Source organism: Hemicordylus capensis, chromosome 3 (genome assembly GCF_027244095.1).
Source record: "Hemicordylus capensis ecotype Gifberg chromosome 3, rHemCap1.1.pri, whole genome shotgun sequence".
Taxonomy (NCBI): Eukaryota; Metazoa; Chordata; class Lepidosauria; order Squamata; family Cordylidae; genus Hemicordylus; species Hemicordylus capensis.
In genome coordinates this window covers 206,993,744-207,010,441 of record NC_069659.1, presented here as the reverse complement: position 1 = coordinate 207,010,441, position 16,698 = coordinate 206,993,744, and the positions used below count along the sequence as shown (strand labels likewise).

The 16,698-nt window shown below is 42.2% G+C and overlaps 1 protein-coding gene across 17 annotated transcripts in view; it reads left to right on the top strand.

Moving 5' to 3' along the window:
- The window catches only part of KCNMA1 (potassium calcium-activated channel subfamily M alpha 1), an 829,029-nt gene that overhangs the window by 240,826 nt on the left and 571,505 nt on the right, over window positions 1-16,698 (top strand). The gene's annotated exons all lie outside the window — the stretch shown is intronic.

Sequence of the window (16,698 nt, the reverse complement as noted above, 5' to 3'; positions counted from 1 at the left end):
CTCCCCCTCTCACTGCAAATTCCTTGAAACGCCCTACTTTTATCTTTAAATTACAAGTTGTTCTGGTAAGAACTAATCCGCCTACTTTCCTTTTCTTTCATTATAACCTAAATTTTATTTATTTATTTATTTATTTATTTATTTATTTATTTTAATACTACCCAAAACTTATATCTCTGGGTGGTTTACAACAGATAAAAACAACATTAAAATATGGTTAAAAACAAAACAAGAAATTTAAAACACAACAATTTAAATTTTTTTAAAACAATGCTCTAAAAGAACATTGAAAACAATCAAAACAGTATCAGTTAAAAGCCTGGGTGAACAGATGTGTCTTTAAAGACTTTTTAAAGGTTGTCAGAGATGGGGACGCTCTTATTTCACTAGGGAGTGCATTCCAAAGCCTCGGGGCAGCAACGGAGAAGGCCCATCCCTGAGTAGCTGCCAGACGAGCCGTTGGCAAAAGCAGACAGACCTCTCCTGATGATCTCAATGGGCGGTGGGGTTCATAACGAAGAAGACGTTCTCTTAAATACCCAGGGCCCAAGCTGCTTAGGGCTTTATAGGTTATGACCAAAACCTTGTATTTTGCCTGGAAACATATCGGCAGCCAGTGTAACTCCTTCAATAAAGGAGTAATATGGTCTCTTCTAGATGACCCAGAGACCAGCCTGGCTGCCGCATTCTGGACCAACTGTAGTTTCTGGACTACATACAAGGGCAGCCCCACAGAGAGCACATTACAGTAATCCAGTCTGGAGGTTACCAGCAGATGTACCACTGTTTTGAGGTCATCTATCTCAAGAAACGAACGCAGCTGGCATATCAGCTGAAGCTGATAGAAGGCACCTCTGGCCACTGCCTCAACCTGAGACACCAGGGAGAGACTCAGATCCAGAAGCACCCCCAGACTGCATACCTGTTCCTTCTGGGGAAGTGTGACCCCATCTAGAACAGGCAGATCAAAATCGTCTCCCGAGTTTCAACCCCGCACAATGAGTACCTCTGTCTTATCTGGATTCCGTCTCGGTTTGTTATCCCTCATCCAGCCCATTACCATCTCCAGACAGGCATTTAGGGAGGTTATGCCCTCTCCCGATGATGCTGACATGGAGAAATAGATTTGGGTGTCATCAGCATACTGATAACACCCTGCACCAAATCTCCTGATAGTCTCTCCCAGTGGTTTCATGTAGATATTAGACAGCATTGGAGACAATACGGAGCCCTGAGGGACACCATACAAAAGTTCAGATTTTGAAGAACAACAGTCTCCAAGGGACACCATCTGGAACCTGCCTGAGAGGTAGGAGTGGAACCACTGCAGAGCAGTACCTCTCACCCCCAACTCCCTCAGACGCTCCAGAAGGATACTATGGTCGTGATAGTATCGAAAGCTGCCGAGAGGTCCAAAAAGGACCAACAGAGTCACACTTCCTCTGTCATTTCCCAATTGGAGATCATCCATCAGGCCGACCAAGGCAGTCTCCACCCCATAGCCAGCCTGGAAGCCATTTTGAAATGGTTCTAGATAATCTGTTTCCTCCAAGACTGTCTGGAGCTGGGAGGCCACCACCCTCTCAATTATCTTGCCCAGCTACGGAAGGTTGGAGACAGGCCTGTAGTTACTCAGCTCTGAGGGATCCAAGGTAGGCTTCTTCAGAAGTGGTCTAATAATTGCCTCCTTAAGACTAGGAGGTATCCTACCTTCTCTCAGAGATGCATTTATAATCTCTACCAGGCTTTCTACAACAACCCGCCTGCCAGATAATATAAGCCATGTCGGACAAGGGTCAAGAGAACAAGTGGTAGGCTGCACCATTCCAATCAGCTTGTCCACATCCTCAGGAGTCACAAACTGGAACTAATCCAACCTAACCACATAAGAGGAGTAACTGGACACCTCCACGTCAGACACTGAAGTAATTGTGGAGACGGAATCTAAGTCAGCCTGAATACGAGAGATTTCCCCCCACAAAGAATTCATTAAACATATCACAGCAGGTAATCAATGTTTCCAGCTTCTGATTCAAGGAAGGAGGGGCACATACAAGCCCTCTCACAACCCTGAACAACTCCACTGGAGCTGAACTTGCAGATGCAATATGGGCAGAAAAGAATCGCTTCTTTGTTGCACGCATTGCCTGAGGATAGATCTTCAAATGAGCTCTATGTTGCAATCTGTCGGATTCAAGCCGAGTTTTTCTCCATCTGCGCTCCAGTCGTCTACCTTGCCGCTTCAGCCCCCTTAGTTCTTCTGGATACCAAGGGGCCAATTTTGAAGCAGGTCGGAGAGGACACTTAGGAGCAATCATGTCTACTGCCCCGATGAGTTTGCTGTTCCAGTTCTCCACCAGGGCATCAACAGGATCACCAACAGAGCCAACACTAAATCCTTCCAAGGCTTCTTGAAATCCTATTGGATCCAATAACCTTCTTGGGCGGACCATCCTAATAGGTTCCTCACCCCTGCGAAGGTGGGGTGTGACTGTGAGTCCAACCTTAACCAGATTGTTGTCTGTCCATGACAATGGGGAAATCTCAGGAGTCCCCACCCTGATCAGAGTGAAAGACCAAATCAAGCATGTGACCTGCAATGTGCATCGGTCCCGAGACCACTTGAGATAGGCCCATAGTCGTCATGGCCGCTATGAACTCCTGAGCCGCCCTGGACAAATTGGTCCAAAAATGAACATTGAAGTCCCCCAGCACCACAAGCCTAGGGGACTCCAACACCAAATCTGAGACCAAGTCCGTCAGCTCAGTTAGGGACTCTGTTGAGCAGCGGGGCTATCGGTACACCAACAGAAGCCCCAGTCTATCTCTGGTCCCCAAACATAAGTACACACATTTGATATGGTCTGATACTCCAACAGGGATCCTGGTAAGGGAGATATTATTCTTCTAGACCACAGCCACTCCATCTCCCTGCCCCCGGTCCCTCACCTGCTCCTCAACAGAGTACCCTGGAGAGAGGAGCTGGGACCACACTGGGCCCCCAGCCTTTCCCAACCAGGTCTCTGTAATACATACCAGGTCGGCGCCTTTATCCAGAATAAAATCATAGATGGTTTCTCATTTGTTCTGGACCAACCTGGCATTACAGAGGAGCAAGGTGAGGTTCCAAGGGTGGTCGGCACTGCTCCCCAAGTTCAAAGAGCCGGCAGGACAGTCGGAAGGAGAAACAGCTATTAAATTTCTATGTCCCCTTCCCTTGTAACAGCCCGGTGACCTGCCAACTTCTTCTGTTCCCCACCACCACAGTAATAGCCGCCCCACAGTCAGTGGATACATTGTGGACACATTGGTTAGATGGCCAAAACGTTAGCCCACTTGTACCTCAAACATTTATATGTCTGCCATCTTGAATCAGGGTGGATAACAACATTACAAACTATGCCACTGAGATGTCCCTATGTGTCCCTACAGCTGTAGCAAATTTGGTTCAAATTATTAAAGTGGTTCACAAGTTGGAGAATGGGAAAAAGTGGGGAGGACACCCAAAAGTGCTGATGGGTTTCAATAGTTATATTCTATATGTCTTTCTGCTAATACATTTCAGTAAATTTATTCAGTACTGCCCTATACATTTTGAGCTCAAATGCTCTTCTTCAGATGCAATTCAGAAAAAACAATAAACAAAATATTACAATGAGTTTGGATATATGTAATATATTTATAGAAGTTAAAACTTTCAAAATATGAACATGATATTTCATGAGTAAAACCAATTATAGCACAATATATTATCTATCCAAGTGTTAAATAAATCCATGTTTAGGACTTCAAAGCATAATAACATAAAAGAGACAAAAACTTTATTTATTTACTTACTTACTTACTTATTTATTTACTTATTTATTTAGCATATTTTTATACTGCCCAAAACTCACGTCTCTGGGCAGTTTACAATAAAATAAAATCAGAAAAAGTAAAACATTAGTTAAAACCAAAAACTAAAATGTCAAAATGTGATAACAATGTAACATTTTTAAAATAATATTTTTAAAACAGCATTCAAACCATTAAAACAATATTTAATTAAAAGCCTGAGTGAACAGATACATCTTTAAAGACTTTTTAAAAGCTGTGAGAATTGGGGAGGCTCTTATTTCAGTAGGGAGCATAATCCAAAGCCTCAGAGCAGCAGCGGAGAAGGCCCATCCCCGAGTAGCCACCAGACGAGCCAGTGGCAACTGCAGACAGACCTCTCCTGATCTCAATGGGCGGTGGGGTTCATGACAAAGTTGTTCTCTTAAATACCCAGGGCACAAGCCATTTAGGGCTTTATAGGTTATAACCAGCAATTTTTAAATTGTAAAAACCATGTAAAGCTAAAAATATATCAGAAGTTAACCATATAAAGAATCAGTGCAACCAACCATCTGATATAAATAATTAAACTAGGTTTTTAAGATGAATACATTAAGTAGCACAGAAAACCTCTTGCTAAAAAGCCTCTTTCTAAAAGGGGAATGGGGGAACGAAAGGATATGGAACATACCTTAGCTCAGGGATTCTCAAACTTGGGTCCTCAGGTGTTATTGGACTTCAACTCCCATAATCCCCAGCCTCAGTGGCCTTTGGTTGGGGATTATGGGAGTTGAAGTCCAATAACACCTGAGGACCCAAGTTTGAGAATCACTGCCTTAGCTAAATAAAGTTGATCATGATGACTTATGTTTGAAAATATCACCCTGCATCACCAAGGGCATTTATATCTTTCTTTCAAGCAAGTGCAGAATCAGAATGAGGGGCTATTGTTAAGAAAGGAGATGCAATGGATTTTGAAGCTACAGATCATTATACCTAAAGGGTTAAATGAAGATTTGCCTCCCTTTTAAGACAACAAGATACTCCTGATATTCTTTCTGATTAGACAGTCATTCAAATAAAGCATTCTAGAATAGTATTAATAAATGGTGCTTGGTTTAAAGCAGATTTTAGATAGTTGTTCTTGAAAGAAATATCTAAATACCCTTGGTATTTGATGCAGGGTGATATTTTCAGAGATACAAACATAAGTCATTGTGATCAACTTTATTTACCTAAGGTTTGTTCCATGTCCTTTCATTGTTTCTCCCTTTTTAGAAAGATGGTTTTTAGCAAGAGGTTTTCTGTGCTAGTTAATATTGGATACATATTTAATAAACCTATTTAAATCCATTGGCACCTTTGCGGGGGAGTGCCCCCTTTCCCCCCATTTTCTGATTTGCTGTTGCTATGATATTTTTTCTCCCTCTTTGTATACAAAGTGGTTCATTGTAAATTAGGCGTGAGCCCGAAATGTTTCGGAGGCCATTATATAGGCCTTCAAAACATTTCAGCTACTGGGGCCGTTTCAGTGTTCCGGAGGCTGCGGGAGTGTTCCCTTTAGGGTGGGGAAAGGGTGCACTCACCCCTCCCACCGCATTTCCCCCATCGGTGCTCTGTTGTTTTAAAGCCCCGCGGAGCGGCAGCATTTCTCCCTGCCACCCCGTTGCCCTCATCGGCCGGAAGTGGCCAGAAGTACTGGGCGCATGGGGCAGCAGGGATGAACACTGCCACCCCGAGGGGCTTTAAAACAATGGAGCGCCAGTGGGGGAAATGTGGCAGGAGGGGTGAGTGCACCCTCCTCCTCCCTTAATGGAACACCCTCGCCGCCTCCAGAACAGTTCTGGGTTCATCCCTATTTTTTATTTATTTTTATTTATTTTACATATTTTTATACCGCCCAAAATTTATTTCTCTGGGCATTTTACGACAAGAAATTGTAAATAAGATACTGAAGATGCTTTTAGGTACAGTGTGCTTCTTCAGATTCTTACCATAACCAGATTATTCAGGAGATTTAGGAGGAACAAAAGCAAGCATTTCTTCACGCGATGCATAAAAAATCTATGGAATTCTCTGCTACGGGATGTGGTGATGGCCACTAGCTTGGATGCCTTTAAAAGTGGATTAGACAAGTTCATGGAGGGCAGGTCTATCCATGACTACTATTCTTGATGATTGTAGGCTGCCTCCAGGTTCAAAGCCAGAATACCTCTGAATGGTACTGGCAGGAGAGGTGGTATGCCTTCATTTCCTGCTGGTGGACTTCCCCAAGGCATCTGGTTGAGCACTATGGGAAACAGGGTGTTGGACTATATAGGCCTTTGGTCTGAGCCATCAGGGCTTTTCTTATATTCTTATTTTATTATGTAAAAAGGCAACAGAGACTGACCAGATGCGGGAGAAATTATTCCCGAATGGTGTTGTGAAGATAAAAATAAATGCTTGTGGCAAAACACAGAATCTTTCTGCTCCTTTTAGAGGAACTTGCTCTTGTGAGATAGCAGCTGTGGTCTTCCCAAGCAGAAGATGCTGGTAGATACATGCTGCTAAAGATATGTGATACCCTAACAAGAAGAAATGATTTAACTCTAGGTAGGAAAGAACAGATCCACCTAAGGGCACTGGGAAATGACTTGATTAGCAAGCCAGAGGTTGCTGGTTCGAATCCCCATTGGAACGTTTCCCAGACTATGGGAAACTATGGGAGACTATGGGAAACACCTATATTGGGCAGCAGCGATATAGGAAGATGCTGAAAGGCATCATCTCATACTGCATGGGAGATGGCAATGGTAAACCCTTCCTGTATTCTACTAAAGACAACCACAGGGCTCTCTGGTCACCAGGAGTCGACACTGACTCGATGGCACACTTTAGGAAAGTACAGCTCAGGAACCATTTCCTTCTGTCTTGAGGAATGACTGTCAGTTGGATCCAGATACTGGCTCCACAGAGAAAACGTAAATAGAATTAAGTAGGAGCGCTCAATAACACTGACTTTCTGATCAAATTATGCATGAAAATAGGGAAATAATGTTTTTGCAGCAAGGCAACTAACTTAACTTTTGAGTATCAGCAGATGACACACTCTCCCTTTAGGGTTTCTTTTATTTGAACAGCAGTCTTAAATACCAGAGAAATGTATCAGTGTGTGTTTGTTTTTCACACATGCACAGACAGAAAGAACTGTCATAAGTGCTAGTGTGTATCCATCGTCACCATGGCTGGCTTTTGCAACAAACATTGATAGGATGTGTCAAAATGCCCTATGGCATGTTATGTAGCAGTATATAAAGATGGTGAATTTCACTTAAGAAAGCTGTTTTGTACTTAATTCTTGATCTGGGCTGTTGAGCTGTCATGTTTCTTAGTTTTATTTTATCATCTTTATATAAGTTGATATGTTGGCAATGCAATGTTCATAATTACTCCTCAACTCTCAACAAAAAGACCTTTATTGTGCAAAACAGGAAAAAAACCCTTAAACGTTAGTAAACGTTTGTTACACATAAGTAAAACATTTTGGTAAAACCATCCTCAGTTAAGCAAACAAATGATCAGAGATTAAAAAAACCCCTCCTTCCCCCAGCTGTTAAAATCCTTAGATGTCATAACACTCTGTTCCATGACTGGACCGGTGGAGAGATAATGAGTGAGGATGGTGCGGGGTGGGGAGGAGAAGGGGAATCACCTGGTTCTTCTCAGAGGCCAGTAACCCTTATGGCATCAGCCATTGCCTCCTGAGCATTAATGTCAAGTCTCAGTTTATCTATAAATAATGCTCCCTTTATTTTCCTCTTTTGTAGGTCCTTTCCATCTCCAAAAGAGATATTTTAATAGGCACTATTTTGCCTTCATACATTTTCCTCATATGCAATGACCAGGATTCTTTTCTCTGTGCACAATGCCTCATATCTGCTAGATCTTCTTTAGCTCTATCTTTCAGTAGTCTATCTTTATTTCATCTTTATTTCAAATGCCAGGATGTTTTATTTATCATTATTATTTATTTTTTGCATGTATATCCCACTCTTCCTCAGAGGAGCTCAGAAGATGTTAAATCTGATAAGAAACAAATTTGTTGGAGAAGGTCTGCAGGTCTTTCCGCAGCAATGACAACCTGCCGTTAGGGACAGAGCAGCATCTCTAGACTTTCAAATTAGCACAGGGGGCAGCCTGGGCTTTTAGGCAATGACAAGAGTTTATTTATTTACATTTTACATTTATATCCCACTTTTCCTCCAAGGAGCCCAGAGCGATGTGCTACATACTCGAGTTTCTCTTTCACAACAACCTTGTGAAGTAGGTTAGGCTGAGAGAGAAGTGACTGGCCCAGAGTCACCCAGCTAGTTTCATGGCTGAATGGGGATTTGAACTCGGGTCTCCCCGGTCCTAGTCCAGCACTCTAACCAAGGGTTAGGTATGCTTTCAGTACTTTCCTACCATACAGCAGAAATGCAACACCACAGTGTATAAGTTGTGAATTTTCTGAAACTGTTGAAGTTAAAAGTATTTCTACCTCTCCGTCTTTAAACCCTCTCAGTGCTAACCTGATTTCCATTTTGAGTCTGGTCTTTCCAGAGTACTAAACCATGGCTCTACATCCAGCCCTTGCCTCTGGATGTTCAGAATGCAGTGATATTCAGGTCATAGATGGGGAGCAAGTTAATGGGGAGGGGGCGGGTGGGGGGGCGGTGGCTTGCCAGCATGCTCTGCCTCACCCTCTTTCCACATTTGGTGAATGCCGGGAGAGAATGTTATGTGAATGAGGGCTGTATAATGCTTCTAGTTAACAAAAAAAGAATAAGATTGATTTGGCTCGTGCCATACAAGCTCTGCCCGGATTCATTGCTAATTGTGCAATAAGTAGTGCCCAAGCAATGGATCATCGCTTTCAAAAGCGAAAGCTCCCTTTTTAACTAGATTGCCTGCTCCTGCTAGTTGAATTTCAGCTAGTCATTCCTTTACCTGTAAAAAAGGCCTGCAGCTGTCCCTGCTGCTGCTCCTGTCCAGAGATGGAGAAAATCACTCCCCATAACTGTTGTTTCTGCAAGCTGCTGCTGGAAGATCTTGGTTTGCCCACAACTTTCCTTGTAAGAACTGCTACTTGATGGCGGCAGCAGCTGCTGCTGCTTTATGGAGGGAGAAGACATTTGGGCATTTCCTTCCCCTCCTCAAAAGCATTGTTTGCACACCAGCACTACAATGAGGTTGTGTGCCCTTTATATCTTTATAAAAGAGTGGAACTGACAAGGTTTTCTCCTTTCATCTTTGGAAAAGGAAAACTGCCCCATTGCAGTTTCAAGGCATTGTGAGAAGAAATTGAGAACTCCTACTGTCAATTTCATCTCCTCTTCCCTTGAAACTGTAGCTTTAATTACACTTTCAATTCCAGGAACTCTATAGCAGAGTGATGCAGTTGTGGATTAGGTAATGGTGAAGAGATAGCCCTATAAAGAAGAGAGACAGGGTTACGCATGTTATAAACCACACCACCAAATCAAATGAGAGAATTGCACTTTATCACTGTCGTCCTTAAATGATTTTACTATGCTTGCAATGGAAGCTTCCAAAATAGTGTAACAAGTAGCAAACCAGGAATGCAGTGTTCTTGGGAGAAACATAATCTGCATTCTAAGAAATAAGAAAATGAAAACACCCCAGCTGATCAGACTTATTTATCTAAAGGGAATTTAATGGGGACTCCAAGCTCTTTTCCACTGACTACTGAACATGGCAGTATAGAAAATGAATATTATACTAACTAGTCACAAAGCATGATTATATTCCACACTTTTGTATATCAAGAAATAGAATTTTAGAATTCATTTTAAAAACTCGCATCAACAAGCTAATGAAAAGACAATTTGATTCTTTATCTGGTGTGCCAAGCAAATTCAAATTAGAATCCACAGGCTATGTTCTTTCTGCTACCAGTTTCCCATTGGAGAATTTTTTTATTCAGTGAATTCAATTTTTCACCTGGGCCCATGCACATGTTGGTCGTGCAGGCCAGTCCTGATGGATTGCTGTTTCAGAAGAAACCATTAGTCCATTGCTTTATTGTTCCTGAATCTTCAGGTCCATGGTATCCATGGGACTGCCATTTCTTCTGGAACTGCACACAGTGCCGAAGTTTGTTTTGAATAAGTTTCATATTAATTTTAATATAACTGTTTTGAACTATTTCTTGCAGCAGATTCCAATGGCTAGTTTGTGTGTCTGTAAGCCCTTTTGCACAGCTCCCATGAGATTAATATTTATGCTATTTATTTATGTATTTGCTTAATTCATATCTCACCTTTTCAATATTCAGAGAGGTGCAAAGAAGTGAATGAAACATAACTCAATAAATAAATTAATGAATTGTCTATGAATACCCCATAGAAAGGGCTTCTGTGGACCATGATCATTTGCAATGCCTTACCCCAGGCTTTTGTCCATGCACTAATGAGAATGTCTTCCATTTTGTGGATTGCTGGATGATTCTCCCCCTGTAGAGGCTTTGATTGGAGCTGTCTTTCCTCCTTGGCTAGTGCTGTTGACATCTTTTATATGTAACTGTCAGGAGCTACTTGTGTTAAGGCTGGGAATCAGAGAACTTTCATACCATTGTCCTGTGTGGCAGCCAGCAGCCTTACTAGGACATAGAGCTCTCAGGCCCTGACCTGACCCTGTCCAGTCAGGTTGTTCACTGGATCCTTCCGGGACAAGAAGGCTAAGCTCAGGCTTTCCTTCAGTTTCAGGGTATCCTTAGTCTTGGTATATTTTCTGATCTGGTTCCTGTTTGTCTTCTTGGTTTGACTCCTGGCTTTAGGTCTGACTTTTTGCTCAATGTCTACTCCTGGTTCCTGTTGTTTCCTTGACTTTGTCCCTTGGCTTTAGTGTTGACTCCTGGCTTGCTTCCTAACTTCAGTTCCTGTTTGAGTCTCTCATTCCTGGTCCTTTGCTGGACTCTCCAAACTTCCACCTATGATCTACTCTGGCTGCTCATGACATAGTGCTGTCAGTAATGCCATATCTCCTCCTATCACCAAGAGGCAAGGAGGTGGCTCAGTCTCCCCTGGGTCCTAGCTTCCATTCTTTCACCATATTTTGTGAGACTGCATGGATCAGGTTCCCAGCTAGGTATCAGTTTTGGAAGTTTGGTCTGCATTCCCATTAAACCTTCATATGATGTTTGTCTGAAGGCTATAGTCCACCTGCAGCCTCAGAGGCAGGATGCCTCTGAGTATCAGTTGCAGGGGAGTAACAGCAGGAGAGAGAGCATGCCCTCAACTCCTGCCCGTAGGCTTCCAGCGGCATTGGGTGGGCCACTGTGTGAAACAGGATGATGGGCTAGATGGGACTTGGGCCTGATCCAGCAGGGCTGTTCTTATATCTTTTGGCAACAAAGTAGAACAGTTGTGGCCATTAAAAACAACAACAACAACTATGAACCACCTTGAGGAGGCCTAGTATGCATGAAATGATGACCCATGTAAAGAATTGTTCTAATTGTTGTCTCCTTACAGCAAACCATTTTTGTGTTGTGGCTTCCCATACAGATTTAGGATATACTCCGTATCATTGCCGATCTCATATTTCTCAGCTGTCACAGGGACCTGTTTAAGGTGGCCTCAGTTTGATGGCTATTTTGTGTGCCCCAGTCATGAGTGAACTCTGAGAGAGTTAGTTCACATGATGCCCTGCTCCTATGCTTAGGAGCCAGCTGGGCTGTGCACTCATGCAGAGTTTTCATGTGTAAAACTTGGTTCTTCCACATATATATGCGGCTGCTGAGATTTCTGTGAGAACAGTTGCTGAGAATTATTACCACTGTGAAAATTGTGATAGCCACATCAGTACTACCCACACAGAGATGCCAGTGCACACAGATGGTACCCCCGAACAATGGACCACAAGCCAGACACAGCAGTTCCTGAAGCAATTGTGTGGGCGTTTTCATCATGTATGAACCAGTTCAGTTTTATGAATGTTGAATTCATGAGGTCATAGCCTACACAGCCATTTCATTCAAACTGAAAGAGGAGCCTGTGAAAGCCCTTGATTTTCTTTGGAATCCACTAGCTTATATCTTTAATTCCATATTAAGCAACTGGTGTTTGCAAATGCTCTCAGTATCCACTAGAAGGATTTGTATTTATTTTTGTGTGGTTCAGTTCTGTTCCTTATGCTCCACTTAATTTCCACATTGCATCGTATATTTTTTTCTGTCTGAACTATAAGGAACGGAAATCATGGTTGCAATTACTCTGAATTCTATGTATTAGCTGTCACGTTCTGCTTTAGAACGTGTTGGTTTAAAATGGCAGTTCTGTGAATATGAGAATTTTGTACTATTAAAACAGCATTCTAAATTTTAATCTTGGGCATAGACTTTTTAATAGCTTCAACTTTCACTGCAAACTGTGGATAGTTCTCACAGAGATTCAATTTAAATAGTGTCAGGCAAGACTGATTTCCAGTATTGCTTGTGAGTCCCCCCACCTTCCCCCAATACAGAGATATTTTTTTATATTTCAATAACCAGCATTTTAGAACTATTTTATAGAAGACAGACAAATATCTTCTCCATTTCTTGTTTGTCAGTAGGGTTCCCTCACAAACTGTGGTGGAAGCTGTAGGCATTTGGTTTTTATTGGAATATGTATGTATGTATGTATGTATGTATGTTCTATACCGCCTTTCCATAAATGGCTCAGGGCAGTTTACGTTAAAATAAGACTAAAATTGCTTAACTGTTAAAATTAAAAACTATAAAAACATTATTAAAACATTTTTAAAACTCTGGAAAACCAGTCCAAATCTTAACGGTTTAAAAACAGTTAAAAAACCCTGGAAGGCCAGGCCTAACAGTCTTAATGGCTCTCCTGAAGGCCAAGAATGAACTCAGACTATGGATTTCTGCTGAGAGTGCATTCCACACCCAAGAAGCAGCTACAGAGAAGGCCTGCCTCTGAGTCGCCACCAGATGTGCTGGTGATAACTGAATATAGACCTCCTCAGATTACCTTAATGTGTGGTGAGGATCGTGCAGAAGAAGGCGGTCTCTAAGGAATTAGGAATAGTCTCTAAACTTATTAAATTCATTCCAGTGTGTCACTGCTTGTTTCTTAGAACATTTTTACACATGAAGCTTTAAGTGAGATGAATGGAAAACCTGCCTTGGTCAGAAGGCCCATTTGAATTACAAATGCCTTTCTTCTGCATTAGCAAGGACCCTAAAGATAAAGTGTGCCATCAAGTCGATTTTGACTCCTGGCACCCACAGAGCCCTGTGGTTTTCTTTGGTAGAATACAGGAGGGGTTTACCACTGCTTCCTCCCGTGCAGTATGAGATAATGCCTTTCAGCACCGTCTTATATCGCTGCTGTCTGATGCAGTACCAGTGGGGATTCAAACCGGCAACCTTATAGTTGTTACTAGTAAAACATTTCCCTGCTGAGCCACTGAAGGTGGCTCCAGCAAGGACCCTACATTCACATAAATATCCTGAAAAGACTCAAAGGGATTTTCACACAGGAGGCTTAAAGAAGCTCTTGCTTCAGTCCCTTTGTAATGCAGATGTAAAACCCTCATTAGCTCAAATGCTCCTTCATTTTCCTAATGCATTTGTCCCTTCTGCATCAGCAACAATCACAAGTTCTCATAAACAATGTGAGAGAAGCTCAAAGGCAATTTAAGCCTCACACATGAAAATGTTTGCACAGCATTCATACTTGCTGTTTCCAAAACATGTTCAGCATAGAAAATTAAAACATCCAAGTTAATAAAAATTAGTGACTAGTCACCTTGGAATTTAGTATAGAAAACAATATCCAGTAGTTGGTGGTTATATGCAGTATTCAAGCCAGACTGTCTTACTAGGCAGGCAGATTGTTTACTACTTCCAAATATATATATGTTGTTTGATTGATTGACTGACTGATTGATTAAGTGCCATCAAGTCAGTGTCGACTCTTAGCAACTACATAGATAGATACTCTCCAGAATGATCTGTCTTCAACTTGGCCTTTAAGGTCTCTCAGTGGTGCATACATTGCTATCGTAATCAAGTCCATCCACTTTGCTGCTAGTCGTCCTCTTCTCTTTCCTTCAACTTTCCCCAGCATTATGGACTTCTCAAGGGAGCTGGATCTTTGCATAATGTGTCCGAAGTATGATAGTTTGAGCCTGGTTATTTGTGCCTCAAGTGAAAATTCTAGATTGATTTGTTCTATGATCCATTTGTTTGTTTTCCTGGCTGTCCATGGTATCCTCAAAAGTCTTCTCAGGCACCAGAGTTCAAAAGCGTCAAAACATTTTCTATTTTGCTTCTTCAAAGTCCAGCTTTCACACCCATAGAGTGTCATGGGAAAAACCACTGTCCAAACAATTCTGATCTTTGTAGGTATAGACATGTCGCAGTATCTAAATATCCTTTCCAAGGCCTTCATTGCAACCCTACCAAGTGCTAGTCTGTGGCATATTTCTTGACTGCTGGATCCTTTACTGTTGACGGTCGATCCTAAAAGGCAGAAGCTATCCTCCACTTCAATGTCTTCATTATCAGTACTGAGGATGGTTGCTGTATCTGTTGTCATTAGTTCAGTCATCTTTATATTTAGTCGTACTCCCATTTTTTTTACTGTGCTAAGTAGAGTTTCATTACTAGAGCTTGCAGAACATCTGCACTCTCAGCTATCAGAGTGATGTCATCAGTGTAGTGCAAGTTATTGATGTTTTTTCCTCCAACTTTAAAAGCATGCTCATCTTCTTCCGGTCCAGCTTCTCTCAGTATATGTTCAGCATATAAGTTGAATAAATAAGGAGAAAGTATACAACCTGATCTTACTCCTTTGCCGATCTGGAACCAGCCTGTTTCACCATGTTCTGTCTGAATAGGTTTCTCATGAGAACAATGAGATGTTCTGGGATGTCCATTTCCCTAAGGATATTCCACAACTTGTTCGACGCGATCGAAGGCTTTTCTGTAGTCAATAAAGCACATTTTGACTTCTTTGTGACATTTTTTTGCTTTCTCAATTATCCAGCATGTATCAGCAGTGATGACTCTTGTTCCTCGGCCTTTTCTGAAACCAGCTTGAACATCCGGCATTTCCCTTTCTACATAGGGCTCTAATCTGTGTTGGATGATCCTGAGCATTATTTTGCTAGCATGTGAAATTAAGGATATTTTGCAATGGTTTGCACAATGTGTTAAGTCTCCTTTCTTTGGTATGAGCATGTAGACTGACTTCTTCCAATCTGTTGGCAACTGTCCTTCTTCAGATTTGCTGGCATAGTTTGGTTAGAGCCATGACCGATTCTTCTTCTGTTGTCTGCCATATTTCTGTAGCTATTCCATCAATTCCTGTAGCCTTCTAACTTGGTAATGACCAGATTGCTGATCTAACTTCATTTTCCCATATAGAGGTTGTTGCAAGTAGGGAATACCTTCTAGAGCAGGCTTCCCCAAACTGCGGCCCTCCAGATGTTGCTGAACTACAACCCCCAGCATACCCAGCCACAATAAATTGTGGCTGGGGATGCTGGGAGTTGTAGTTCAGCAACATCTGGAGGGCCGCAGTTTGGGGAAGCCTGTTCTAGAGTATCTTGGATACTCTAGTCTTCCTTTCATATGCAATTAGGGCCGACCCTGCTTAGCTAAGGGGACAAGTCATGCTTGCTACCACAAGATTAGAACCAAACCAAATAAAAAACAGCTTTAGGAAAGGCTTATGTTATGTGACAAAAACAATAGCCCTCCCAATTAGAGGGTTTTTAAAATCTCTGACAAACTTTGAAAGTCTTGGTAAGGAATTAAGCTATGTATTTCGGGACAGACCTCCATTTGAACATAAGAACAGACCTGCTGAATCAGGAACAAGGCCCATTAAGTTGAGCATCCTGTTTCACACAGTGGCCCACCAGATGCCTCTGGGGAGCCCACAGGCAAGAGGTATGTGCATGTCCTCTCTCCTGCTGTTGCTCCCCTGCAAGAGGTATTGAGAGGCATTGTGCCACTGAGACTGGAGCTAGCCCACAGCCACCAGACTAGTAACCATTGATAGACCTGTCTACCATGAATCTGTCTAAGCCCCTTTTAAAGCCAACCAAGCTGGTGGCCATCACCACATCCTATGGCAAAGAATTCCACAGATTGATTATGCACTGTGAAAAAGTACTTCCTCTTGTCGGTTCTAAATTTCCCGACCTTCAGTTTCATGGGGTGACCATGGTTCTAGTGTTGTGAGAGAGGATGAAAAATTTATCTCTGTCTACCCTATCCACTCCATGCATAATTTTATACACTTTGATCATGTCTCCCCTTAGTCACCTCTTTTCCTAGGTAAAGAGCCCCAGATGCTGTAGCCTAGCCTCTTAAGGAAGGTGCTTCAGGCCCCTGATCATTTTGGTTGCCCTCTTCTGCACCTTTTCCAGTTCTTCAGTATCCTTCTTAAGATATGGTGAGCAAAACTGTACACAGTACTGTGGATGTGGCCGCACCATAGATTTGTATAAGGGCATTATAATTTTAGCATTTTTATTTTCAATCTCCTTCCTAATGATTCCTAGCTTGGAATTAGCATTTTTTCACAGCTGCTACACACTGAGATGACACTTTCAAGGAGCTGTCCACCACGAGCCCAAGATCCCTCTCCTGGTCAGTCAGCATATATGTGATCCTATCAGCATATATGTGAAGTTGGTGTTTTTTGCCCCAATGTGTATCACTTTACCCTTGCTTACATTAAACTGCATCTGCCATTTTGTCGACCAGTCCCTCAGTTTGGAGAGATCGTCTTGGTATTCCTCACAATCCATTTTGGATTTCACTATCCTAAATAGATTAGTGTCATCTGCAAATTTGACCACTTCTCTGGTTACCCCAAC